Source organism: Zea mays, chromosome 1, assembly GCF_902167145.1.
Source record: "Zea mays cultivar B73 chromosome 1, Zm-B73-REFERENCE-NAM-5.0, whole genome shotgun sequence".
NCBI lineage: Eukaryota > Viridiplantae > Streptophyta > Magnoliopsida > Poales > Poaceae > Zea > Zea mays.
Genome location: NC_050096.1, coordinates 284,229,097 through 284,253,899, shown reverse-complemented (window position 1 = coordinate 284,253,899; position 24,803 = coordinate 284,229,097). Strand labels below are relative to the sequence as shown.

Genomic DNA, 24,803 nt, shown 5'->3' with positions numbered 1-24,803 from the left:
TGCATCAAAAGTTTTAAATGGAAGGCCATGATCATTTGATGCACTAGGGGTTTTCTTCTTAGGCAACCTAGCACGGGTTGGTTGCCTAGAGCTAGATGTCTCACTCTTATACATAAAAGCATGGTTAGAACCAGAGTGAGACTTCCTAGAGTGAATTTTCCTAATTTTGTCCTTAGGATAACCGGCAGGGTATAAAATGTAACCCTCGTTATCCTGAGGCATGGGAGCCTTGCCCTTTACAAAATTAGACAATCTTTTAGGAGGGGCATTAAGTTTGACATTGTGTCCCCTTTGGAAGCCAATGCCATCCTTGATGCCAGGGCGTCTCCCACTATAGAGCATACTACGAGCAAATTTGAATTTCTCATTTTCTAAGTTGTGCTCGGCAATTTTAGCATCTAGTTTTGCTATATGATCATTTTGTTGTTTAATTAAAGCCATATGATCATGAATAGCATCAATGTTAACATCTCTACATCTAGTACAAATAGAAGTATGCTCAACGGTAGATGTAGAGGGTTTGCAAGATTTCAGTTCTACAACCTTAGCATGCAATATTTCATTTTTACTTCTAAGGTCGGAAATAGTAGCATTGCAAACATCAAAATCTTTAGCCTTAGCAAGCAATTTTTCATTTTCATTTCTAAGGCTAGCAAGAGAAATGTTCAACTCTTCAATCCTAGCAAGCAAATCATCATTAATATCTCTAGGATTGGAAGTTGAAACATTACAAACATGAGAGTCAACCTTGGCTAATAAATTAGCATTTTCATTTCTAAGGTTGTCTATAGTCTCATGGCAAGTGCTTAGCTCACTAGACAATTTTTCACATTTTTCTACTTCTAGAGCATAAGCATTTTTAACCTTAACATGTTTCTTGTTTTCCTTAATTAGGAAGTCCTCTTGAGAATCCAAAAGGTCATCCTTTTCATGAATAGCACTAATCAATTCATTTAATTTTTCTTTTTGTTCCATGTTAAGGTTGGCAAAAAGGGTACGCAAGTTATCTTCCTCATCACTAGCATTACCATCACTAGAGGATTCATATTTAGTGGAGGATTTAGATTTAACCTTCTTCCTTTTGCCGTCCTTTGCCATGAGGCACTTGTGGCCGACGTTGGGGAAGAGAAGTCCTTTGGTGACGGCGATGTTGGCGGCGTCCTCGTCGTCGGAGGAGTCGCTAGAGCTTTCGTTGGAGTCCCACTCCCGACAAACATGGGCATCGCCGCCCTTCTTCTTGTAGTACCTCTTCTTCTCCTTTCTTCTCCCCTTCTTGTCGTCGCCCCTGTCACTGTCACTTGATAATGGACATTTAGCTATAAAGTGACCGGGCTTACCACACTTGTAGCAAACCTTCTTGGAGCGGGACTTGTAGTCTTTCCCTCTCCTTTGTTTGAGGATTTGGCGGAAGCTCTTGATGACGAGCGCCATTTCCTCATTGTCGAGCTTGGAGGCGTCGATTGGTTGTCTACTTGGTGTAGACTCCTCCTTCTTTTCCTCCGTCGCCTTGAATGCGACGGGTTGAGCTTCGGATGTGGAGGGATCATCAAGCTCGTTGATCTTCCTCGAGCCTTCGATCATGCACTCAAAACTTACAAAATTCCCGATTACTTCCTCGGGGGTCATTAGTGTATACCTTGGGTTGCCACGGATTAATTGAACTTGAGTAGGGTTAAGGAAAATAAGAGATCTTAGAATAACCTTAACCACCTCGTGGTCATCCCACTTCTTGCTCCCGAGGTTGCGTACTTGATTCACCAAGGTCTTGAGCCGGTTGTACATGTTTTGTGGCTCCTCCCCTTTGCGAAGCCGGAACCGACCGAGCTCCCCCTCGATCGTCTCCCGCTTGGTGATCTTTGTGAGCTCATCTCCTTCGTGAGCGGTTTTGAGTACATCCCAAACCTCCTTGGCGCTCTTCAACCCTTGCACTTTGTTATACTCCTCTCTACTTAGAGAGGCGAGGAGTATTGTTGTCGCTTGAGAGTTGAAGTGCTCGATTTGGGCCACCTCATCCTCATCATAGTCTTCATCCCCTACGGATGGTACCTGTGCACCAAACTCAACAACATCCCATATACTTTTGTGGAGTGAGGTTAGATGAAATCGCATTAAATCACTCCACCTGGCATAATCTTCACCATCAAAAGTTGGTGGTTTACCTAATGGGACGGAAAGTAAAGGTGCATGTTTAGAAATGCGAGGGTAGCGTAGGGGGATCTTACTATACTTCTTGCGCTCTTGGCGCTTAGAAGTGACGGAAGCCGCGTCGGAGCCGGAGGTGGATGGCGATGAAGAATCGGTCTCGTAGTAGACCACTTTCCTCATCCTCTTTTTCTTGTCCCCACTCCGACGTGTCTTGTGAGAAGAGGATTTCTCCTTCTTCTCCTTGTGGTGTGAAGAAGACTTCTTCTCCTTCCCTTTGGAGGAGTTCTTTTTCTCCTTTCTCTTGGTGCGGGACTCTTCCGATGAAGTGCTCCCGTGGCTTGTAGTGGGCTTTTCGCCGGTCTCCATCTTCTTCTTGGCGTGATCTCCCGACATCACTTCGAGCGGTTAGGCTCTAATGAAGCACCGGGCTCCGATACCAATTGATAGTCGCCTAGAGGGGGTGAATAGGGCGAAACTGAAATTTACAAATATAAACACAACTACAAGCCGGGTTAGCGTTAGAAATATAATCGAGTCCGCGAGAGAGGGCGCAAAACAAATCGCAAGCAAATGAAGAGTGTGACACACGGATTTGTTTTACCGAGGTTCGGTTCTCGCAAACCTACTCCCCGTTGAGGAGGCCACAAAGGCCGGGTCTCTTTCAACCCTTCCCTCTCTCAAACGGTCCCTCGGACCGAGTGAGCTTCTCTTCTCAAATCAAATCCGGGAACAAAACTTCCCGGCAAGGGTCACCACACAATTGGTGCCTCTTGCCTTGATTACAATGGAGTTTTGATCACAAGAACAAGTGAGAAAGAAAAGAAGCAATCCAAGCGCAAGAGCTCAAAAGAACACGGCAAATCTCTCTCGCTAATCACTAAAGCCTTTTGTGGAATTGGAGAGGATTTGGTCTCTTTGGTGTGTCTAGAATTGAATGCCTAGCTCTTGTAAGTGGTTGAGAAGTGGAAAACTTGGATGCAATGAATGGTGGGGTGGTTGGGGTATTTATAGCCCCAACCACCAAACTTGACCGTTGGTGGAGGCTGTCTGTTCGATGGCGCACCGGACAGTCCGGTGCACACCGGACAGTCCGGTGCACATCGGACATGTCCGGTGCCCCAGCCACGTCATCAATGCCGTTGGATTCTGACCGTTGGAGCTTCTGACTTCTGGGCCCGCCTGGGTGTCCGGTGCACACCGGACAACTCCTGTTCATTGTCCGGTGCGCTAGTATGGGCGCGCCTGACCTCTGCGCGCGCTATGCGCGCATTAAATGCAACGCAGATAGCCGTTGGCGCCGAAATAGCCGTTGCTCCGTGGTTACACCGGACAGTCCGGTGCACACCGGACATGTCCGGTGAATTATAGCGGAGCGGCTGCTGCACGTTCCCGAGGCTGGCGAGTGCCGGAGGCCGCGCTTCCTTGGAGCACCGGACACTGTCCGGTGTACACCGGACAGTCCGGTGAATTATAGCGCGCCGGCCTGAGAAATTCCCGAAGGTGGCGAGTTCGAGTTGGAGTCCTCTGGTGCACCGGACACTGTCCGGTGTACACCGGACAGTCCGGTGCCCCCAGACCAGAGGTGCCTTCGGTTGCCTCTTTGCTCCTTTGTTGAATCCAAAACTTGATCTTTTTATTGGCTGTGTGTGAACCTTTTACACCTGTATAACTTATACACTAGAGCAAACTAGTTAGTCCAATGATTTGTGTTGGGCAATTCAACCACCAAAATCAATTAGGGACTAGGTGTGAGCCTAATTCCCTTTCACACCGCAACCCCCGGTGGGCGCCCGGTTCCAGGTGGGTGTCCTCTTGGCCGGCGTGGGCTGCGCCGCTCTCGTGGATCATCTCCACGCGGCGTTCTGGCCATCCAAGTTCTGGCCGCACCTGCCGGAAAAGTACGACGGTACGTCAAATCCGTCGAAATTTCTGCAGGTGTACGTCACCGCTATCACAGCAGCAGGTGGAAACACCGCTGTGATGGCGACATATTTTCATGTCGCCTTGTCTGGGCCTACCCAGACTTGGCTCATGAACCTTGGCCCAGGATCAATCTATTCTTAGGAAGAGCTCTGCGCGCGGTTCACAACGAACTTCGCCAGTGCTTACCAACAGCACGGCGTGGAGGCCCACCTCCACGCAGTGAGGCAGGAACCCAGAGAGACTCTCCGGACGTTTATCTCCCGCTTTACCAAGGTGCGAGGTACTATACCTCGCATTTCCGATGCTTCCATCATCACGGCCTTCCGTGAGGGAGTAAGTGATGAAAAAATGTTGGAGAAGTTGGCCACGCATGACGTGGAGACTGTCTCCACACTCTTCACTCTGGCCGACAAGTGCGCTAGAGCCACTGAGGGCCGGGCATGGCACTCGTCCCCACAAACCGGGGTCGCCCAGACGGGTGGCTCGGGTGTCGTCCCCCGGGATGGTAAAAAGAAAAAGAAGGGTCGCGGCCACGAGAAGCCGCGGTCCATCGCTCTAGTCGTCGCAGCTGCGACTGGGGGCTGGGGCGACTGCAACAAGTGCCCACGGCCGCAGAGGGGTAACAACGGCTCATGCCCTGTACACCCCAACAGTCGCCACAGCGCCGCGGAGTGTCGCGAGATCATCGACCTCGGGAAACACGTCAGCGAGCGGCGCGAGCAGTCTTCCAAGGACGGCTCCCCACCTCGTCGCCGACCTGGCAAGGAAAGGGTCGACGACAACGAGGTGGCCGCGGCTGAACGGGACCTCGGGTATCAGTTACCCGAGGGGGTCCTGAAGGATGTCATCACCGGAGACTCCTACTCCGGTGGCGACATCTAGACGGACCACCAGGGAGACCCCATACTCCCCGGTCTACGGGGCCGAAGCCTGCCTTCCCCCGGAAACCCTTCTAGACTCACCACGGGTCCAGTCTTTTGGTAAGTCTGTGCAGGAGCGCCACAACGTAAGGATATGGGCTCCATAGACGAATGCAGAGGGCAAGCAGCGACCCAAAATGCACGTTGCAATCGAGCGCCCAGGCGCTACTGACGGTTCGTGCATAGTAGGGAACCCTGGGTCGGGGCCTAGCCCTATGGCGAGTACTGAACCCAGAAGGGTTCCATAAACGCTCTCCCAGCTGGGAGGAACCCTTCAAGGTGACAGAAATGTGCCGACCCGGGGGTAACCACCTTGCTACAGCTAGAGCACCTCTTCCTAACCCCTGGAGCATCTCTGTAAGTTCTATCCATAGGAGCAAGTCTATGGGGTTTAGTTTTTCTCCCTTTTGTAACTAGGTTGCGCATACGTGTATGCCAACCCGGTGAGGTCCGCCCTCATAAGCCCGGCCTGTTGGCCTACACCCATGCATGTCGAGTTATAAAGAGAAGATTTACCCCCTCAGATGCGCTCCTATGATAGTCTTATCCTCCTGCCTCCATGGTTTTATCCTGCAGTTCCCGGATATTATTTTTATCTAACCCACCCGTACAGTTCCTATCTGTCCTGGCATGAAGACATCCGAATTGAGTAGCCAGGCCTGCAGTTTAGGACCCCACTACGAAAGCAGGGGGTCCGGTAGCCTGGGGACCGGTTCTAAAGAATAGAGCTCGTTCCATGGGGTGGTCCGGAGCAATGTGGCCGCTTAGCATGGTTCCATACCCAAAAGCCTGCACACTCCACCACTCTGTGACGGGCACCCTAGTATTTGGAGCTATAGTCCTGTGGGTCCGACAACCTGGGGTCCGGCTCTAGAGAATGGACACTTGTCTCCTGGGGTGGTCCGGAGCCGTGTAGCCGCTCAGCCTGGTCCCGTACCGTGAGCCTGTACGCTCCACCACTCTGCGACGGGTGTCCTAGTATCTGGAACCGCGGTCCAGGGGGTCCAGACACACAACTTGGCTTCCCAGACTAAAACTTGTAGGTCCCGTGCATGTATCAAAGGATGGCTAATGTCAGACGATGGGTCCTATGGGTGTACTACTAACGCTCCCTAGCCGAAGCTGTGTTCAGGTCCAGGTCCTAGTCGAGGCCGCCTCCTAGGGGCCGTTCCCAACTCTTTTAGGTATGCTGGCATCCAGTCTCGACACGTCGAGCCTACATCCCATGGGGGCCAGGTACTAAGGAGGAGTCGGTAACACCACACGCAACAGGGACAATTGGTACACAGATAAGTGCTAATACTGCTTGATAAATAGTACTCAAAAGTACCTTACAAAAAGCAAAAGTTATTACATCCGCCTTCAAGCAGAGGCCTAGCTCCATCTCTACTCTATAGGTATGGACTACTCTGCACCAGCATGGTCGCGTTGAAAGCTAGCTCCGAGCGACTTGCCAGCGGCGGCGACCATCTCCGCACCAGCGGCGGCGACCACCTCTGCACCAGTGGCTTGCCAGCGGTGGCGACCACCTTAGTGTGTGCTGTCGGTGTTTTGGGTCCGACCGCACACCCGGGGTTGCCCCTCAAGGTGTTTTTAGGAGTAGGACGGTGTCAACGACTGTAGCAAAATGGTTCGTGCCGATCGCACGAGGGATAGTGGACAAGATTTGCAGGTTCGGGCCGCTTAGAAATGTGTAACACCCTACGTCCTGGTGAGTATACGAGTGCGGTTACAAGAGGGCTCTCTGGATTGAAGGCACAGAGAGTTTACGTGGGTGGCTAAGTAAAAAAGGGTCGATCGATCTGAAGGGGTGCCCCCTAGGCCTTATATACTCGACCGTGGGGCAGTACACGTGGATATGATAACAACAAGTAGCTGAAAGATAGTGAACCTCTTGAGTTTATCCCTACGTAACCCTCGCCGACTTATCCTCGCATGGCTCCATTGCATGGGGGCTTCAGCGCGGGAAAGTCGGGTCTCTGTTGCGATTTACTCGTTCGACGTTGTGGGCCATCCGGGTTTGCTCCAATCCGGTCTTACGTCTTCTCTGCTTTGTTGATTGTCTTTCCCCAGGCCCACGAAAGAATGACTTTACGATTTATTGGGCCCTTGGGCCTTTCGTGAGGTCTTTTACTTCTTTAGTGGACCCGGGGGATATCTATCCCCCACAAGCCCCCGATCTTTGGGTTGATTTAGAGGTAATCAACCCAAAGATCCAAGGTCCAAAAAACGACTTCCTGCTATCTTCTCTTGCCCCGATCACTCGTTCGACCGAAGTTTAGTTTTGTGCTTGTGCCTTAGAGGTCGGCATTTTGATTTGTAGGATTCTGGACTTCATTGGGTGCACCGGAGGTGCACCCAATGGTGTAGCCCCCGACCTTTGAGTAGATTTTAGAAGATAATCTACTCGAAGGTCTTCCCTAGAAATTACCTCCATTTGCGCTCCTGCATCTCGGTTGGGGATTGGTCTTTTTAATCTTGTCCCACGCCTTAGAAGTCGGCACCATCTCGGTTTGGAATGATAATCCATGGGGTGCACCGGAGGTGCACCCAATGGGTGTAGCCCCCGACCTTCAAATGGATTTTTAAGGATAATCCATTCGAAGGTCTTCCTTTTGCTTGTAAAAATTGGCATGAAGCTATTTGCATTGTGCTTTGGAGGTCAGCATTATGTCATCAATATTTTGCTGCAGAGGTCAGCATATATTTTGTCTTTAGCAGCCGAGTTTGCAATCCATCCGTATCTTGCTAGGTAATGCAATTTATTTGCTTCTGTGACTGATTGGACGTTTGACGGACGTTCTCTGTCTAGTCTTTACGTCGCTTCTGTCGGCCATATCTTGTACTTTGCTGGCTATATTTGGCTTTCCTCTGATCCTTACTGATATCTCATTTTTGTCTTGAGGTATTCACTGCGTGCCCTGCGCGGATGTGACCGTTTTGAAAAATATACTGATAATTCCTGGGCGTCCCCCCCAATGGGTGTGGGCAAGGGACGGCTTGGTACGCTGAGTGTTTTAGCCGGCTGCTTCTGAGTAGTAATGTGATGGGACGGCTAGTGTAATCATATCCTTTGCGCTGTTGACTGGAGTCCCAATGGGTGTAGTGTTGCATGAAACGGCGTCAGCCGTCCGACGTGTCTTCAGATGGGTGGGAGTGCTTATTGAATGCTTTGCGACTGTTCAGTGACCGCGGTTGGAAGTGAGCGGTTGCCTTTCCCTTCTAGAAATAACGCTCTTGCTCCTCTGGTTTTTTCACATCTCTTCGCTATTCTTTATTGCATCCTTCTCCTCCCTTCTGTCTGCTTCCGCCGTGGGCAAGAGTAACAAGCGCAAGCGCGAGCCGACTCCTCCATCGGAGGACTTCGGCGACTCGGAATACTCGGAGGAGGAGTTCTCCTCCGAGTCCGAGGGGTCTCCGGCTCCCGTCTCTCCCCCGGCGTCGTCTGATGATTCAGACGACTCCCAGGGGATTGCCGTGGAAGTCTGGACGTACATCCGGGCCGTCGAGCGCTCCGGGCTCGAGGGCTCGGATGAGTCGGAGTTCTCCTCGGAGGAGGAGGACTCGGACGGCGGCGAGGGCGAGGACGACGACGACGACGACGGTGGCGACGGCGATGGCGACGGTAGCGGCGGGGGCAGCGGCAGGGGCGACGGGAGCAAGGGCAGCACCAGAGGCGGCAGCAGCACGGGCAGCACAAGAGGCGGCAGCAGCAAAGGCAGCACCAGGGGCGGCGGTGGTGGCAGCAGCAGCAAGGCCAGTGGTTAAGCGCCACTGGTCTTTAGATATTAGTATAGAGTAGTTAGAATAATGTAGTAGTAATGTAGAGTAGTATAGTAGTAGTAGTAATGTAGAGTAGTATAGTAGTAGTAGGGAAGCACCAACTCGCGAAGAGTTGGTTTGTAAGCTTTTTATCTTCCCTTTAATGAAAAAATGACGTTTGCCCTTTATCGATGACTTGCTTTCCCTTATTATAGAACTGATTCTTTTGAGACAGTAGATGAATAATTTGTGCATCATACTGACGCCTTCAGAAGTAGCTGCCGAGTAGTCTTGCAGTCGGTATCGGTGTTTTAGAAACATCGCCGAACGATTGAAGGTCGACGTCAGCATTTTAGAAGTAATACCGAGCAATCGAACACGAGATCAGCGTTTTAGAGGCAACGCCGAGTGAGTGAAGGTTGACGCCGGCATTTTAGAAGTAATGTCGAGCGATTGAATACGAGGTCAGCGTTTTTAGAGGTAACGCCGAGTGATTGAAGGTCGGCGTCGGCATTTTAGAAATAATGCCGAGCGATTGAATACGAGGTCGGCGTTTTAGAGGCAACGCCGAATGATTGAAGGTCGGCGTCGACATTTTAGAAGTAATGCCGAGCGATTGAATACGAGGTCAGCGTTTTAGAGACAACGCCGAGTGATTGAAGGTCGGCGTCGGCATTTTAGAAGTAATGCCGAGCGATTGAATACGAGATCAGCGTTTTAGAGACAACGCCGAGTGGTTGAAGGTCGATGTCGGCATTTTAGAGGTAATGCCGAGCGATTGAATACGAGATCAGCGTTTTAGAGACCACGCCGAATGATTGAAGGTCGATGTCGGCATTTTAGAGGTAATGCCGAGCGATAGAGCACGGGGTCAGCGTTTTAGAGGCAACGCCGAGTGATTGAAAGTCAGCGTCGGCATTTTAGAAGTAATGCCGAGCGATTGAATACGAGGTCAGCGTTTTAGAGGCAACGCCGAGTGATAGCCGGTCGCACGAGTTATTTTGAGGATAATAACCGAGTGATGAAGTGGCACGTCGGCTTTTTTGGAAATGACTGCCAGATGGCCACGTGGCATGCTGGGATTTCGGAAATAACCGCCGGGTGATGACTGGGCACTTTTTGAAACGGTATCTGGCTCGAGAATATCCCATAAGAGTTGCGCTTTTAGCCGCCTTTGCTTTCCGTGCCCTAGTTCTTGCATTCCCGCATCTGAATCTTCTCTGCCACTCGCCTCCTACTCTGTTCGCTGGTGAAAAGCAAGATGGCGCCCAAGAGGAAAACTGCGAACTCGTCTGCGGTGATCCCTGCAATCGACCCCAACAGCCAGTTGCCCTTCGCAGGTAACCATATGTCCATTATTTCCGAAGCCGAACTTCTCCGCCTCGTCTCCGTCGGGGTTCTTCCTCCGCGGGAACTCTGTTCTTGGTGGATTTGCCACGGGACTACTGTCCCAACAGAGGATACCCACGAGTCTGTAGTTTACGCTCCTTTTCTTCTCCGCGGCCTCGGCCTTCCCATCTCTCCTTTTTTCCGCGGCCTCCTTGATTTTTATCACATCAACTTGACCCATTTGAACCCTAATTCTATTCTGCAAATCTCCATTTTCGTTCACCTATGCGAGGCCTTTCTCGGCATGCTGCCGCATTTCGGTTTATGGAAGTATCTGTATCATTGTCGCCCTGGGATGGCCGGGGGGCAACATCAGTTGGTCGGAGGTGCCAGTTTGGAGATGCGCCGTGGGCGGAAGACTGAGTATCTTGAGATTCCCCTCAAAGATAGCATTAAGGGGTGGCGTCTAGAGTGGTTTATAGTTGATAATTATGGAAATTCTCTCCCCTCCCGGTCGGGAAGACAGCCAGACGTTCGCACTCCGAGTTGGACTGAGTCTCCCACAGATCAGGAAGTGGCCGAGGCAGGTGTGTTGCTAACTGAAGTCGGATTGCTGAAAGAGAAAGGTCTGACTGCTGAAGCTGTGGTCACTGACTTTGTTTTCAAGAACATTCAACCACTAAAAGACAGGGCCTATCCGGCCTATCTGTATAGAGGGCTAGCCGACTCGACTCGGGTTACCAATAGGAGAATTCCTTCTGTAGATTTGGTAAGCCAACTTGAGATGATCCTCAGAGGTAAGGTTTCAAATGTTGGTGCTCCAGTGGCATACTCGGCCTGGAGCCTACCTCCTCCCAAAGCTTTCACCCTTTTTGTGTCAAATCCGCCTGTGACTGATGGCAATTTGGGCCTTAGAGTGCGGCCCTCTGCTGAAGAAGTCAGTACTTTGGTTGCTTTGCTCGGGGAGATTCCTGATGATGAACGGCAGGTTTATTTTGAAATGCCCCTGAACCCTAGTGATGCGGACATAAATGACATGCTTGATCTGTTAGCTGAGGATTCATCTGATGCTGCTCCTGATGGTACATTGGCAGTGGTGCCCCTTCCAGAGGTTGATACAACTTTGGATGTCCCGAAACCTGTCAGTATTCGCCCGAGGCACCCTAGCCGAACCAGTCAGCCCGAGCCTTCTGCTGATGAGCAAAAGAAGAAGAGAAGACGCCTCCGGCGAGTATCCAGTTTTGATGAGGACACCGATACCTTAGCTCCTGCTGCTGAAGAAGTGCCTGCAACTGGCCTTACTGATGCTGACCCTAATGGGTGTGCCCAAACTGCTGCTGATCCCAATGGGTGTGCTCCATCTGTTGTTGAACCCAACGGGGGTGCTGTTTGCGTTGTTACTGTGGAAGATGAGGAGGAAGAAAATGAAGCTCCATTAACTCGGAAAAACAGTCGGCAGTTCATCGCCAGCGGTGGAAGTAGTGGAGTTCCTTCTCCTGCATTGTCTGCCCTTATTGGTCTGCAAGAACTATCCCTGGCCAACTTTGATCAAACTCTAGAGGATATGGTCCCAGAGGACTTGTTATCAGAGCCTGTGGGTGATGATGCAACAGAGACTTGCGCTGCCGTGCCTGATGCTGGGTTGAGGTCATCCCGTGCCTCGTCGACCTTAGAGCACGATCTCGAGGGTCGGGATGCTGACTTGGATTGTTCTGGTCCCATGGAGGTAGCTGAAGGCCCGTCAACCTTAGAGGTGGTTACTGCAGAGAGCCTGGACCCCAAGAATAGTGCTGATACATGTCCAGCCCCCGAGGATGTCGCCAGGGAAGACTTAGCTCGGGTGAAGAGTACAAGCCACTGCCCAGCCCCCGAGGGTGTTGCCAGGGAAGACTTAGCTCGGGTGAAGAGTACAAGCCACTGCCCAGCCCCCGAGGGTGTTGCCGGGGATGATCCGGCTCAAGTGGGCAGTGCCAACTGTGACCCAGCCCCCGAGGGTGCCCGAGCAAGGTCTCCTTCCTGCACTTCCATGGATGTTCACACGGGTTCACCTCCACACTCTGGCGGCATGGTGGTGGCCCAAACTCTGGATCAGGGAGTCGCTTTAGAGGGCAGCGTCCCCGCTGGTCTGGCGTTTGGCCCTGTTGAATGTACTAAGCTCATTCCTACTGGTCTGTTGCAAGCTGCTTCGGGTGGTGGTCTGGCACCTGGTTATCAGCTGATTTCTCCTGATTTGGGGATCCCTTCGTTCTTTTCCAACCTCTAGGTACTGTGTTGTACTTTAGCTTGATCTTTACGTTGCATGAACTTTTGTCATTATGTTCATCTGTTCTTCTCATCAGGCTTTGGTGGATGGGATGGCCAGCCAGCTGAGATCGCAGGGTGCTTCCATCCCAGAAGTCGCTTCGTCTCTTGAGCGTTGGAATCCGGTGTTGCTTCATCGTCGTGTATCTGAGCTGGAGGCGACTAACGCTGGTTAGTGCCCTTTTTCTTCTTCTCTTTTGCCTTTGTTCGTGAACTGTTTTACCTTCTGACCTCATTTCGTTTGATTACCTCTTGATAGGAATGATTCAGCAGATTGCAGTTCTTGAGGATAAACATTCCCGAGATCATGCTGAAATAGTTCAACGGTGCGCGGACTTCGAGGAGAAGTATTCTCAGAGCCAGACCGAACTAAATCAGGTCTCCGCTGCTTTGGATGACGCCAACGCTCTGAGTTCTTCTCTTCATGCTCGGCTTGACTCTGAAAAGGTAACTTACAAAACCATGCCTCGCCTTGCTATGCTCTTATTACTTGCTTGGATTCTGAAGGAGTTGATTTTTGTTTGTAGGAAGAAAAATGTATCCTTGCTGCTTCTCGTGACAATCTGGACAGATTGTATCGTGTTTCTAGCAATTCGCTGACCATCTTGGAGAGGAGTCACCGCTTTACAATGGAGGAACTGGACAATCAGCGTTGTAAGCTGCAAGAATCTGTGGACGAAGTGACCCGCCTTAAGCAATTGATATCAGCAAAGGATGCTACCATCAAGGGACTCCGAGCTTCTAAGAGATCCATTGCCCAGGAGTTAGAAACTGCTCAGCTGGCTGCTAAAGTTGTCGAAGAGACTGCTGCTACTCTCAAATCCCAGCGCGATAAAGCCATGGACAAGGCTATTTGGGCGGGACGAATCTTGATGAGGAGACCCGGCGTGGTTGTTCCTGAAGACATAAAAGCCGATGTGAACGCTGCCCCCGATTCCTCGAATTGCCCTTCTTCGTCGGTCGTTCCTGAGAAAGACATTGGAAAATAGAGAAACATTTTGCGTGCTCTGAGCGCGCGGTTAGCATGATCAATTATTCGTGAGAAGACATCAGCTTATCATTCGAATGACACAATTACTCTCTTATTGTATCAGAATTTATCGGTTCGTAAGTTTGTGGTAACGCCGCATGTTGATTATGAAGTTTGTTTGCGGGATATGGAAGTCATCCCCTGAATTGTATAAGCGCGAGTATGCTGCACCGGCTTAAGCCACCACTGACTTTAGCCGATAGCTCCGTTAGTAGGGCATAGTGGTCACCCCGGGGTTAAGTAAGCGTGAGCATGTTGCACCGCCTTAAGTCGTTGCCGACTTAAGTCGATTGCTCCGTTTGTAGGGCATAGTGGTCACCCCGAGTTAAGTAAGCGTGAGCATGTTGCACCGCCTTAAGTCATTGCCGACTTAAGTCGATTGCTCCGTTTGTAGGGCATAGTGGTCACCCTGAGTTAAGTAAGTGTGAGCATGTTGCACCGCCTTAAGTCGTTGCCGACTTAAGTCGATTGCTCCGTTTGTAGGGCATAGTGGTCACCCTGAGTTAAGTAAGCGTGAGCATGTTGCACCGCCTTAAGTCGTTGCCGACTTAAGTCGATTGCTCCGTTTGTAGGGCATAGTGGTCACCCTGAGTTAAGTAAGCGTGAGCATGTTGCACCGCCTTAAGTCGTTGCCGACTTAAGTCGATTGCTCCGTTTGTAGGGCATAGTGGTCACCCTGAGTTAAGTAAGCGTGCAAGTCAATCGTAAATAAGCTGAGTATCTTTGTAATCTCTCTTTATTGATGACACATTTCCACTTTACAGAATACATTGTTGCCCCAGCAGTTTTGAAATACAGCCTAGGGATAAAACTTCCTGAGGTGCTCTATGTTCCAGGAGTTCCCAACTTCTGTGCCATCCATATGAGTGAGGCGATATGATCCGGGCCGAGTGACTTCTACCACTATGAAAGGTCCTTCCCATAAGGGTGATAACTTGTGCCATCCCTCTCCCGTTAGAATTCGGCGGAGGACGAGGTCTCCTATCGAAAAGAACCGTTGCCGCACAGCCTTGTCGTGATAGCGCCTTAGAGTCTGCTGGTACCGTGCTGATTGGATTACTGCATTCAGTCGCTCTTCCTCAAGTACATCAACGTCCTCCAGCCTGGTGGCCTCGGCTTCTGCTATGCTTTCGAAGATCAATCTTGGCGCCCCAAACTTGAGATCAGCAGGTAGCACTGCCTCCGATCCGTAGACCATGAAGAAAGGAGTGTTTCCATGCAGGGCTCGGCTAGGTTGGGTTCTTAAGCTCCAAACGACATAAGGCAGTTCTCTTATCCATTTTCCTGCAAATTTTTCATTCTTATCGAAGACCCTTTTCCTGAGTGCCTCCAATATCATTCCGTTGGCTCGCTCAACCTGCCCGTTGGCTCTTGGATGTGCTACAGATGCGTACTTGATCTGAATGCTCTTTTGCTCGCAGAAGTCAAAGAATTCTGAACTGGTGAAGTTGGATCCCAAGTCAGTGATGATACTGTTTGGTATCCCGAATCTGAATATTATGTCTTGTATGAATTCCACGGCCTTAGCAGAGGTTAAAGAAGCAATGGGCTTAAACTCTATCCATTTAGTGAATTTGTCAATCGCCACCAATACATGGGTATATCCCCCTTGAGCTTTCTTGAAAGGTCCAATCATATCCAGTCCCCAGCATGCGAAAGGCCAGGTTACTGGTATGGTTTGTAGCTGCTGTGCTGGTATGTGCTGTTGCTTTGACAAGTATTGGCAAGCTTCGCATCTCTGAACTAACTCGGCTGCATCGTTCTTCGCCGTCGGCCAATAGAATCCTGACCTGAAAACCTTCCCAACTAGTGTTCTGGATGCTGCATGTATCCCACATTGCCCTGCATGAACTTCCTCCAGAAGTTGTTTCCCAGTGGACGGGAGAACGCATTTCATGAGGATGCCTGACGCGCCCCTTCTGTACAATTCCTCCCCAATGAGTGTATAGTGAGCCGACTGCCTGGCAATGCGCTCTGCCGAGTTCTTGTCGTCTGGTTCTTCTTCATTCTTTATATACTTGATAATCGGTCTTCTCCAGTCGTTAAAATCTGACTCGAGTTGATTTATGATGTTGCACTCTTCTGTTTAATCCATTGAGATACTCGGCTGCAGAATTTCTTGCACGAAGACTCCGGGTGGGACCTGAGTTCGGCCGGATCCGAGCTTGGACAGTACATCGGCCGCCGTGTTCCGATCTCTTTCTATATGATGAAATTCCAGACCCTCGAATTTATCTTCCAGCTTTCGGACGACAGCACAGTATTTTCCCATTGAATCACTTGAACAATCCCATTCCTTGTTTATCTGGCTGATGACTACCAGAGAATCTCCGTATACCATCAATCTCTTGACGCCCAGTGACATGGCGATGTTCAATCCGTGTATCAAAGCTTCATACTCGGCTGCATTGTTAGAGGCCGGGAATAGCAACTGGAGAGCGTACTTGAGGTGCTCGCCTCCAGGTGCGGTGAAGAGAATCCCTGCTCCTGCTCCCTGCGGCTTCAGCGAGCCATCAAAATACATTCGCCATACGTCTGCAGTTTCTGGATTGTCTGGTACTTGCTGTTCTGTCCACTCTGATACGAAATCAACCAGTGCTTGAGTTTTGATGGCAGTGCGAGGTCGGAACTCGATATCGTGGGATCCCAGCTCGCAAGCCCACTTGGCTATTCGGCCAATGGCTTCCTTGTTGTGAAGAATGTCCCCTATTGGAAAACCAGTGACTACTATGACTTTGTGGTCGTCAAAGTAGTGACGCAGCTTGCGGGCAGTTAGAAGTACTGCATATAATAGCTTCTGAACCTGAGGATACTTTTTCTTCGAGGGGCCTAGAACTTCACTGATGAAGTAAACAGGATGTTGTACTGGATGGGCATGTCCTTCTTCTGCTCGCTCGACTACCAACGCGGTGCTCACCACGTGAGTCGTGCAAGAGATATACAACAACAAATCTTCAGCCGGTTGAGTCGGCGCAGCTCGCCGGGGTGGTTTCAGTACTGGTGGTGTTGTCAAGAATTTCTTCAGTGCATCTAGAGCTTCTTGTGCTTCTGAAGTCCATTGAAACTTATCCACCTTCTTGAGTAGCTTGTAAAATGGCAAACCTTTTTCTCCCAGCCTGGATATAAATCTGCTCAGAGCTGCCATACACCCAGTGAGTCGCTGAACCTTCTTTTGTGACCGAGGAGCTTCCATCTTCATGATAGCTTCAATCTTATCTGGATTAGCCTCAATTCCCCGGTGGCTGACGATAAACCCGAGCAACTTTCCTGCTGGTACCCCGAAAACACATTTTTCAGGATTGAGCTTCCATCTATATCTTCTCAGGCTGTTGAAAACCAGCTGTAAATCTTCGATGAAGTTTTCCGAATTCTCTGTTTTGATCACCACGTCATCTACGTAAGCCTCCACAGGCTTGCCCTAGTGATCGGCTAAGCATGTTTGAATGGCTCTCTGATAAGTCGCTCCAGCGTTTTTGAGGCCGAACGACATGGAGGTATAACAGAAAGCACCAAATGGAGTGATGAACGCCGTTTTTTCCTCGTCCTCTTTTGCCAAACTAATCTGATGATACCCGGAATAGCAATCTAAGAAAGACAGCACAGAACATCCAGCGGTGGAATCCACCACCTGATCTATCCTCGGGAGCCCGAAGGGATCCTTCGGACAGTGTTTGTTGAGATCAGTATAGTCGACGCACATGCGCCAATCCACTTTATTCTTTTTGAGTACAAGAACAGGGTTGGCTAACCACTCGGGGTGTAATACTTCTCTAATAAATCCAGCCGCGACCAAGCGAGCTAACTCGGCACGAATGGCCTCTCTCTTGTCGGGCGTGAAACGACGTAGCTTCTGCCGGATCGGCCTCGCCTGGGGATAGACCTTCAATTTGTGCTCGGCCAGTTCTCTTGGGACTCCCGGCATATCCGCAGGTTGCCATGCGAATACGTCTCGGTTATCTTGCAGGAACTGGACGAGCGCGCTTTCCTATTTGTCGCTCAAACTGGAGCTGATGATGGTCGTCTTGCGCTCATCAGCGAACCCCAGGTTGATCCGCTTGGTTTCTTCAGTCGGCCGCATAGAGGTCACGGCCTGAGCTTCGTTTGCCGGTACTGCGAGGTCCTCCTCAGGCTTAGATTTCGCCAGTGTAGAAGGAACCGTTGACGGCTTGGTGGTGAGGGCTGCTTGGATGGCCACTCGGAAACATTCTGCGGCGCCTTGGAAGTCGGCGCGCACAGTTATGATTCCTTGCGGTCATGGCATCTTCAGTATCATGTATGTATAGTGCGGAATGGCCATGAATTTGGCTAGTCCCGGCCTCCCGATGATGGCGTTGTACCCGTAGTCGAAGTTCGCCACCTCGAACCTCAGGAACTCGGTTCTGTAGTTCTCCGGAGTTCCGAAGGTGACCGGCATGTAGATGTGGCCCAACGAGTATTCCCCTTCCGTCGGCACGATGCCGAAGAAAGGAGTGTCCGACTCGTGGAGCTCTTTGAGGTGAACTCCCAAGCCCTGGAGTGTCCGGGGGAAGGTGACGTTGATGCTGCTCCCCCCGTCCACTAGCACCTTCTTTACCCGGCTTTCTCGGATCACCGGATCGACGAGGAGCGGGTATTTGCCTGGATGGTCGAAGTTGAGCCACTGATCCTCCCGAGTGAAAGTGATTGGGTGCTCCGACCACCGGTATGGGGCGGGAGGACCGGTGGTCGCCACCAGTATCTGGCGGTCGTTGAGCTTTTGTTGTCTTTTGTTCTCCTGCGACCCATGTCCTCCGAAGATGACGTTGACCTCCCTGTCAACGCGTGGGAAAGCTCCTCCTCCCCCCTCCTCCTGCTGATGGGGCTGTCGTGGTTCATCTGGTCCTCCCCTCGGCGGAGGAGGCGGTAGAGGCTGGAAGGGTCGGCCGTGCCCGACGGAGTGCTTGAAGTCCCGGCAGTTACGAAGAGTGTGTCGCATGTCCTTGTGGTACGGGCACTGGGCGTCGAGGATGTCGTCCAGCGTGCGCTCGCCTCCACGAGGTCCTCCTCGGGCGCGAGAGGCGGGTGGTCCGGCGGCGTGTACTTCTTCACGAGGCCTCTTCTCCCAGCGTTTGTCGGGTGGTTGGTTCGCGTCACGTCGTGGCGCTGCTGGTGCAGGCTTTGCTCCTCCGATGAGATCCTGGGCCCGCTCGTCGGCGGTGATGTAGAGGTCGGCTTCCCGGAACAGCTCCTCGGAGGTAGTCGGCGCCTTTTGTAGTATGGCTCGGACGAAAGCCGAGTCATTGGATCCTCTGTAGAAGTCCTCGATCACGGCCGCCTCTGTGACCTCGGGGATGCGGTTTCTCATGGTCTGGAACCTTTTGAAGTATGACCGGAGAGTCTCATCCCCCCGGCGCTTGATGGATTTAAGGTCCCATGGTTGCGCTGACTTGTCGGAGAGGGACTGGAAGTTGGCGGTGAAACGTCGACTGAAGTCTCCCCAGTCGTCGATGCAGTGTCGGGGTAGATGTCGTAGCCACTGTAGCGCATCTTGTCCAAGGACGATGGGCAGATACGCGGTCATGATGTCCTCAGATGCCCCGGCAGCCCGAGCAGCGGTGGTGTAGACGGCTAGCCAACCCCCTGAATCCTGCTTAGGCTCATATTTGTCGACATTGGATACCTTGAAGTTGGGAGGCCATTGGATGGCCCTAAGGCGCGGAGTAAGAGCGGATACTCCGCACATGTCCTCCTGTCGTCGGGGACGACGTCTGTCCTGGGGAGGGGAGTGGTGGTTGTGGTTCCTCGACCGTCCCCGGGTGGTACCGCCAGTTGAAGCTGTTGCCGACTCAGTCCTGGTGGCCTGGCTTTGAGTCGGGAAGCCATGATCTCGGTCATACTCCTCCCGACGGCGAATTTCGTTTTCATGCCGCCGTTCGCGCGAAGCATTGATAGAGCATCGCGCGTCTCGGCGACTGTTGATGGCGTGTCGTAGATCGTTCGGCGGGTGAGCGAGCGGTAGAAGATGGTTGGCCGCCTGAGTGAACAGGCGTCGGTATCCCTCGGCGTCAGGAGTCCGAGGAAGTCCGTCAGCTATCCGAGCTAGTACGCCTCCGACTTCGCTTGGCGTGTTCATAGCTCGGGCGAAGTCGGGGTTCAGGTTGCGCCCGAAGAGCGGATTCTCCCGGCGTTGCCTTGCATCTTGCTCGGCTTGCTCCTGAGTCCGTCGGCGATCACGTCGTCGGGAGTTCCTTCGCTCTCTGAAGACGCGTTCTTCCGGAGTTTCTCCTATCTCTGAGACCTCGTCTCGCGAGACAGGCTGCTCCGGATCCCGTTCTCCGGCCGCGTGATGTCGTCGAACGTTCCTGCGTCGGTTCCTCCGTCGGCGGGATTCTCGTTGAGGTGGTTCTTCTCCAGGTGCGGTTGGTTCGTCGCCAGAGACGGCGGGCGACTCCACTCTCCCGATGAAGAGGACGTCGGGGTAGAATGGTGCTGCTGTCGTGGCGACTTTCTTTCCGTTCTCCTTTGAGGCCGGAGGAACGGAAAGAATGACTTGCCTTTCCCTGGTCTCCTTCTTCCTCGCGATCCGTGTCCATTCTTTCGTCGGGGAAGTAGACAGCGGAGTCTCCCGGGTCAGCGAGCTTCCAGCTCCAGCTTTTCCAGAGACGATTTTTTTCCGAAGAGCCGGAGGTTGCGTCTTTCCAGCATTTTCGGAGTTCGTTGGAGGAGACTTCTTTTCCGGCGGATCTGCGATGCGGTGTAGAATTCCCTCTTCATCCGCTACAGATGAGATTGTCCCGAAGCAGAATACAGATCCGGGACGCACGGTGATCTTGCTGTGGAAGGTGACGGCCATTGAGCTAGCTTGGATCGTCGACACACCCCCTACCTGGCGCGCCAGCTGTCGGTGTTTTGGGTCCGACCGCACACCCGGGGTTGCCCCTCAAGGTGTTTTTAGGAGTAGGACGGTGTCAACGACTGTAGCAAAATGGTTCGTGCCGATCGCACGAGGGACAGTGGACAAGATTTGCAGGTTCGGGCCGCTTAGAAATGCGTAACACCCTACGTCCTGGTGAGTATACGAGTGCGGTTACAAGAGGGCTCTTTGGATTGAAGGCACAGAGAGTTTACGTGGGTGGCTAAGTAAAAAAGGGTCGATCGATCTGAAGGGGTGCCCCCTAGGCCTTATATACTCGACCGTGGGGCAGTACACGTGGATATGATAACAACAAGTAGCTGAAAGATAGTGAACCTCTTGAGTTTATCCCTACGTAACCCTCGCCGACTTATCCTCGCATAGCTCCATTGCATGGGGGCTTCAGCGCGGGAAAGTCGGGTCTCTGTTGCGATTTACTCGTTCGACGTTGTGGGCCGTCCGGGTTTGCTCCAATCCGGTCTTACGTCTTCTCTGCTTTGTTGATTGTCTTTCCCCAGGCCCACGAAAGAATGACTTTACGATTTATTGGGCCCTTGGGCCTTTCATGAGGTCTTTTACTTCTTTAGTGGACCCGGGGGATATCTATCCCCCACATGTGCGCCATGGCGAGGAGGCCCTCGCCCCCGTCCTCCTATGGGGGTGACGACAAGACCATCCAAGCCAAGGAGTTGGAAGCACGGCGGCAGGCGGCGCTTGCGGTCTGGCCGGTGCCGCGTAGCCGAAGTTTGCCTCCAACCTTCACAAGGCTGGTGATCATCCTTTCCTCCGAATGTTGGAGGAAGAGGCGGGTCACCAGCTCATGTGGAGGACGGAGCCGCATCCCAACTCGCTCTCCACCACCGCAAGGCTGATGAACATCGTTGAAGCTAAGCACCGGTGGAAGAGCGCCGCCCCCACGGGGCCGTGCACCTCCAGCAGAAGAAAGGCAAGATCGACAGCACTAACCCGCTGGGGAGGTTGAAGACAAAGAGCACGAACTCTCCGGCAGCAAGTTCGCCGAGGAGGATGGCGCCGACGCAAATCCTTCCGCCAAACGCCGACGCATCCCATCCAAGCAGGCGACACACCATGTCGAGCACCCACTCAGTCTGGGCACGCTCGGGATGAGCTTACAAGGCCATGGCAAACTACGACAACGCAAAGCAGAGACCTTGGAGGCGAAAGGGCACTGCGAGTGGGAGAGAAGCAAGGCATGGCTGCTACTGAAGGGATGAAACCCCTTTTTAAAGAAGGATTCCCCCACTAACGCCCCGAGACATCGCTAAAGATCTCGCCCGACGCACGCTAGGGTGACCTAGCCTTTGGCCTAGGGCCCGGGCCCATGAGTCATACTCTTCGGGCGTCAGCCTCCATGTGCGGAGAAGGCGAACCGCCGCGTGAGGAGCACGCCACCGCCCGTAGTAAATGCGCCTCTTCGTCTCCGCCGAAAGCAGCAGAACAGTCTGCTGCGTGAAGAGCATGCTACCGCCTGCGGTAGTGCGCCTCTTCACCTCCACCGAAACCAACAGCCCAGTCTCTGGCACGGGGGCCCGGGCCCACGAGTCATCCTCCATGGGCGATGATTCCTGGGTGCAGAGAAGTCAAACCGTCGCTCGCGCCAGTACCGCGCCTCCTCGGGGCCTCCGCACAAGACATGAAAAATTTTCAAAACCGATGCAGCGGTGTCGAGGCACCCTGCGCGTGGCCCAACAAAAGCATCAAGTGCGGAGGTCACGGGTCAGTAAGACGCGGGGACAGGCGTAGCAGTTGGCGTGACCGAGGGCGGGCTGGCATTAATTATGTCAGCAAGTGCACAGAAGCAGCGAGCCAATCGCCAATCAAACTTTGGCCCCACCTGCAGGCTCGTTCCCTCCCCTGAGGCAAGCCCGGGGGCCACTGTCAGTACCCTGAATCAGGGGTACCCCTTACTACAGTATGAAGACACGGTGCCCGTGCGGCTATCTCTAGCCACGCGGTGAACAACACTCGACCCCAACACGTGGGTAGTCCCAAGGACGCCATGTGGACAGGAGAGGTGATATACTCCAGGATACCATTAGTAGGTCCGGACCTCCTCAAGAAAGCGCCGGACCCCTGTACACATAGCCCGAACCTCCGAGTACGGTCCGAGACTCCCAAGTGAGCAAGCTGGACCCCTTGGATGAGGTTCGGACCCCTTTGAGTGAGGTCCAGGACACCCACAGCAAGGTCCCGGGACAAGGAATACCCTGGCCTAGGTCAAGGACATGCGAGGGTCCGGTACTGACACGTGCCCAGGCTTTATCCAGTGCGCTTCCACTCCCCGCTCAGGCGGAGGCCCGATGCTGCCACGTGGACTATCGCCCGTGATGTAAGCCAGCGGGCGGAGCTTGACGTAAGGCCTCTGGCCGTGCTGCCTCTGCATTTATTGCGGAGAAGACGCGTCGCCTGTCTATCCCGCTGACAGACGATGTGCCCCTCAGCATTTAATGTGTCCTATCCACTCCGCTGGCAGGCGGCGTGCCTGTTCAGTCCATTATCAAACAGTACGCCCGTGCTGCGAGGTGCATTGTGTCCATCATCACTTATACGTTGCCAGGGAAGCTTCCCCTGCACGCCAATACTACGTGAATCACGGATGTCAGGGTGCAAGAAGATTTCTCCAGCAACGAACATTAGTTGTTCCAAGTATTACATCCGTTATGTTCCTGGGCCCACATGTCGGGCTCAGTACCTTTGTACGTGCCCCCCTTAGCTATAAAAGGGGAGGCATGCACAGCTCAGGCTCACATAGACTCAGACACACTTAGACCCAGCTCAGGCTCACACAGACTCAGACTCACTTAGACTCTCACACTCACAAGTTCATACAAGCTCTCAAGCTTAATACATCACACAGTGGAGTAGGGTATTACGCTCCGGCGGCCGAACCACTCTAAACCCTTGTGTGTTCTTGTGTTCCTTCCCGTTTCCACCTAACAGGCAAAACACTTAGGCCCCTCCTCATCTAAGGATTTAGGGCGGGTGCATTCCGCCACCCGGCCAGAGATTTCCTCTTCGACAACCATGGTCATGAGCTTCTCCCTTTTCTTCTCATCAACCTTCATGTAAAACCATTAATTAGTCCACCCGGTCGGCCATTTAGTACGATAGCCAATCACCAGGGTCTTGGTATCCTTTCGGTATGAAAAATTATAGCACCCAAAGTTTTTGTGCAGACCATTGACTCTAGCCTTCGTCTGATAGTGAAGTTCGTGCACTCGGCAGAACCCTTTGACATTGGCACTTTTTCCTTAGCTTCGGAGAGCCCATATGTAAATGCTGAGCCTAATAATAGCATTCGGGTTAGCTCATGGAGATATATCTCAAATCTTTTCAAAACTTCCCCTATCATATCATACAGGGAGAACCGAAGCCCCGCCCTGAAGAAGCTCTTGAACACAACAACCTCATCTTCCTTTGGCTCTAGAATTACTTCTTCCCCAGCAAAGCGAATCAACCCATCTTCATTTTCTCCAAAGTAGCATAGCTTCTTCATCACAACCAAGTCCTCTTCTGTTACGGTGGATTTTCCAAATTCAACCTGACTAGGTTTGGTTAGGCTCAGAATGTTATTGTCCTCTTCACTTTCGTTGTCACTCCCGACCTCAGCCTCAATTTGTTCAGCTTCGACATTGGGGGTCCCTTCGGCTGTAGCTTCCTCTTGCACAACCAGACCTGAGCGCCACATAACTTCTGATATGGGCGTTGTCTCAGTCACTTCAGTTTCGTCTCCCTCACGGGACACCCTGGCAGTAGATCTTACTCTGGCCATTTCAGTTTTCAGTTTCTTTCAGACGAAGTTGATCTTCAGTGACGAAGCGCTTGTTTGAAACCACAATGCAGAGAGCTTCGGCTTCGGTTAAAATTTTCAACAGCACAACAACACAATGACAATGAATGTTGTGGTAACTTCTCACTAGCATGTCTGTTTATATAGTCCTGGAGGAGAAGAAGGTGAACCGCCACACCGCGCACACTGACTGAACGGTGGACCGGCCATTGCTCAGAATATTTTCATCGTTTTTTGATAACAAGCTCAGGGAAGATGTTTTTTGGACCTTTGTCATTCCGAAGCCTTCATGTTTTTCGCGGATCGAGCTCGTTACGAAAAAATGATCTAGCACCGCGAAGGGGCTACTATTGGGGGTCTTCTTCTCTGCCGAAGGTCCTCAAGACAAAAACACCTTCGACAAAATGATACAGAGGTCTGTCCTCCTTTTGCCGAAGGTTCTCAAGACGAAGACCTTGCATAGAAGCAACGATGTCGAAACGCCGAAGCTACCGTCAGCTTCGGCTCAGATCAAGCAGAGAAGGAAAAGACTAGATAGACCCTAGTAATCTAAGTTGTCTATATACAAATGTTTAAGGGCATGAATGTAATTTTACCCGGGCTGTGTCCCGTGCCTATAAATAGGTGAATAGTACCACTATATTGTTTACGCTGAATAGTAATCACTCGCTCGCGTCTTCACCTTCGAGCAAGCCGAAGGTATGTAATATT

The 24,803-nt window shown here is 52.0% G+C and overlaps 1 pseudogene; it reads left to right on the top strand.

Moving 5' to 3' along the window:
* The window catches only part of LOC103652558 (vacuolar protein sorting-associated protein 41 homolog), a 64,683-nt pseudogene extending 40,397 nt beyond the window's left edge, over nucleotides 1-24,286 (top strand).
* Nucleotides 24,287-24,803: the final 517 nt, after the last annotated feature.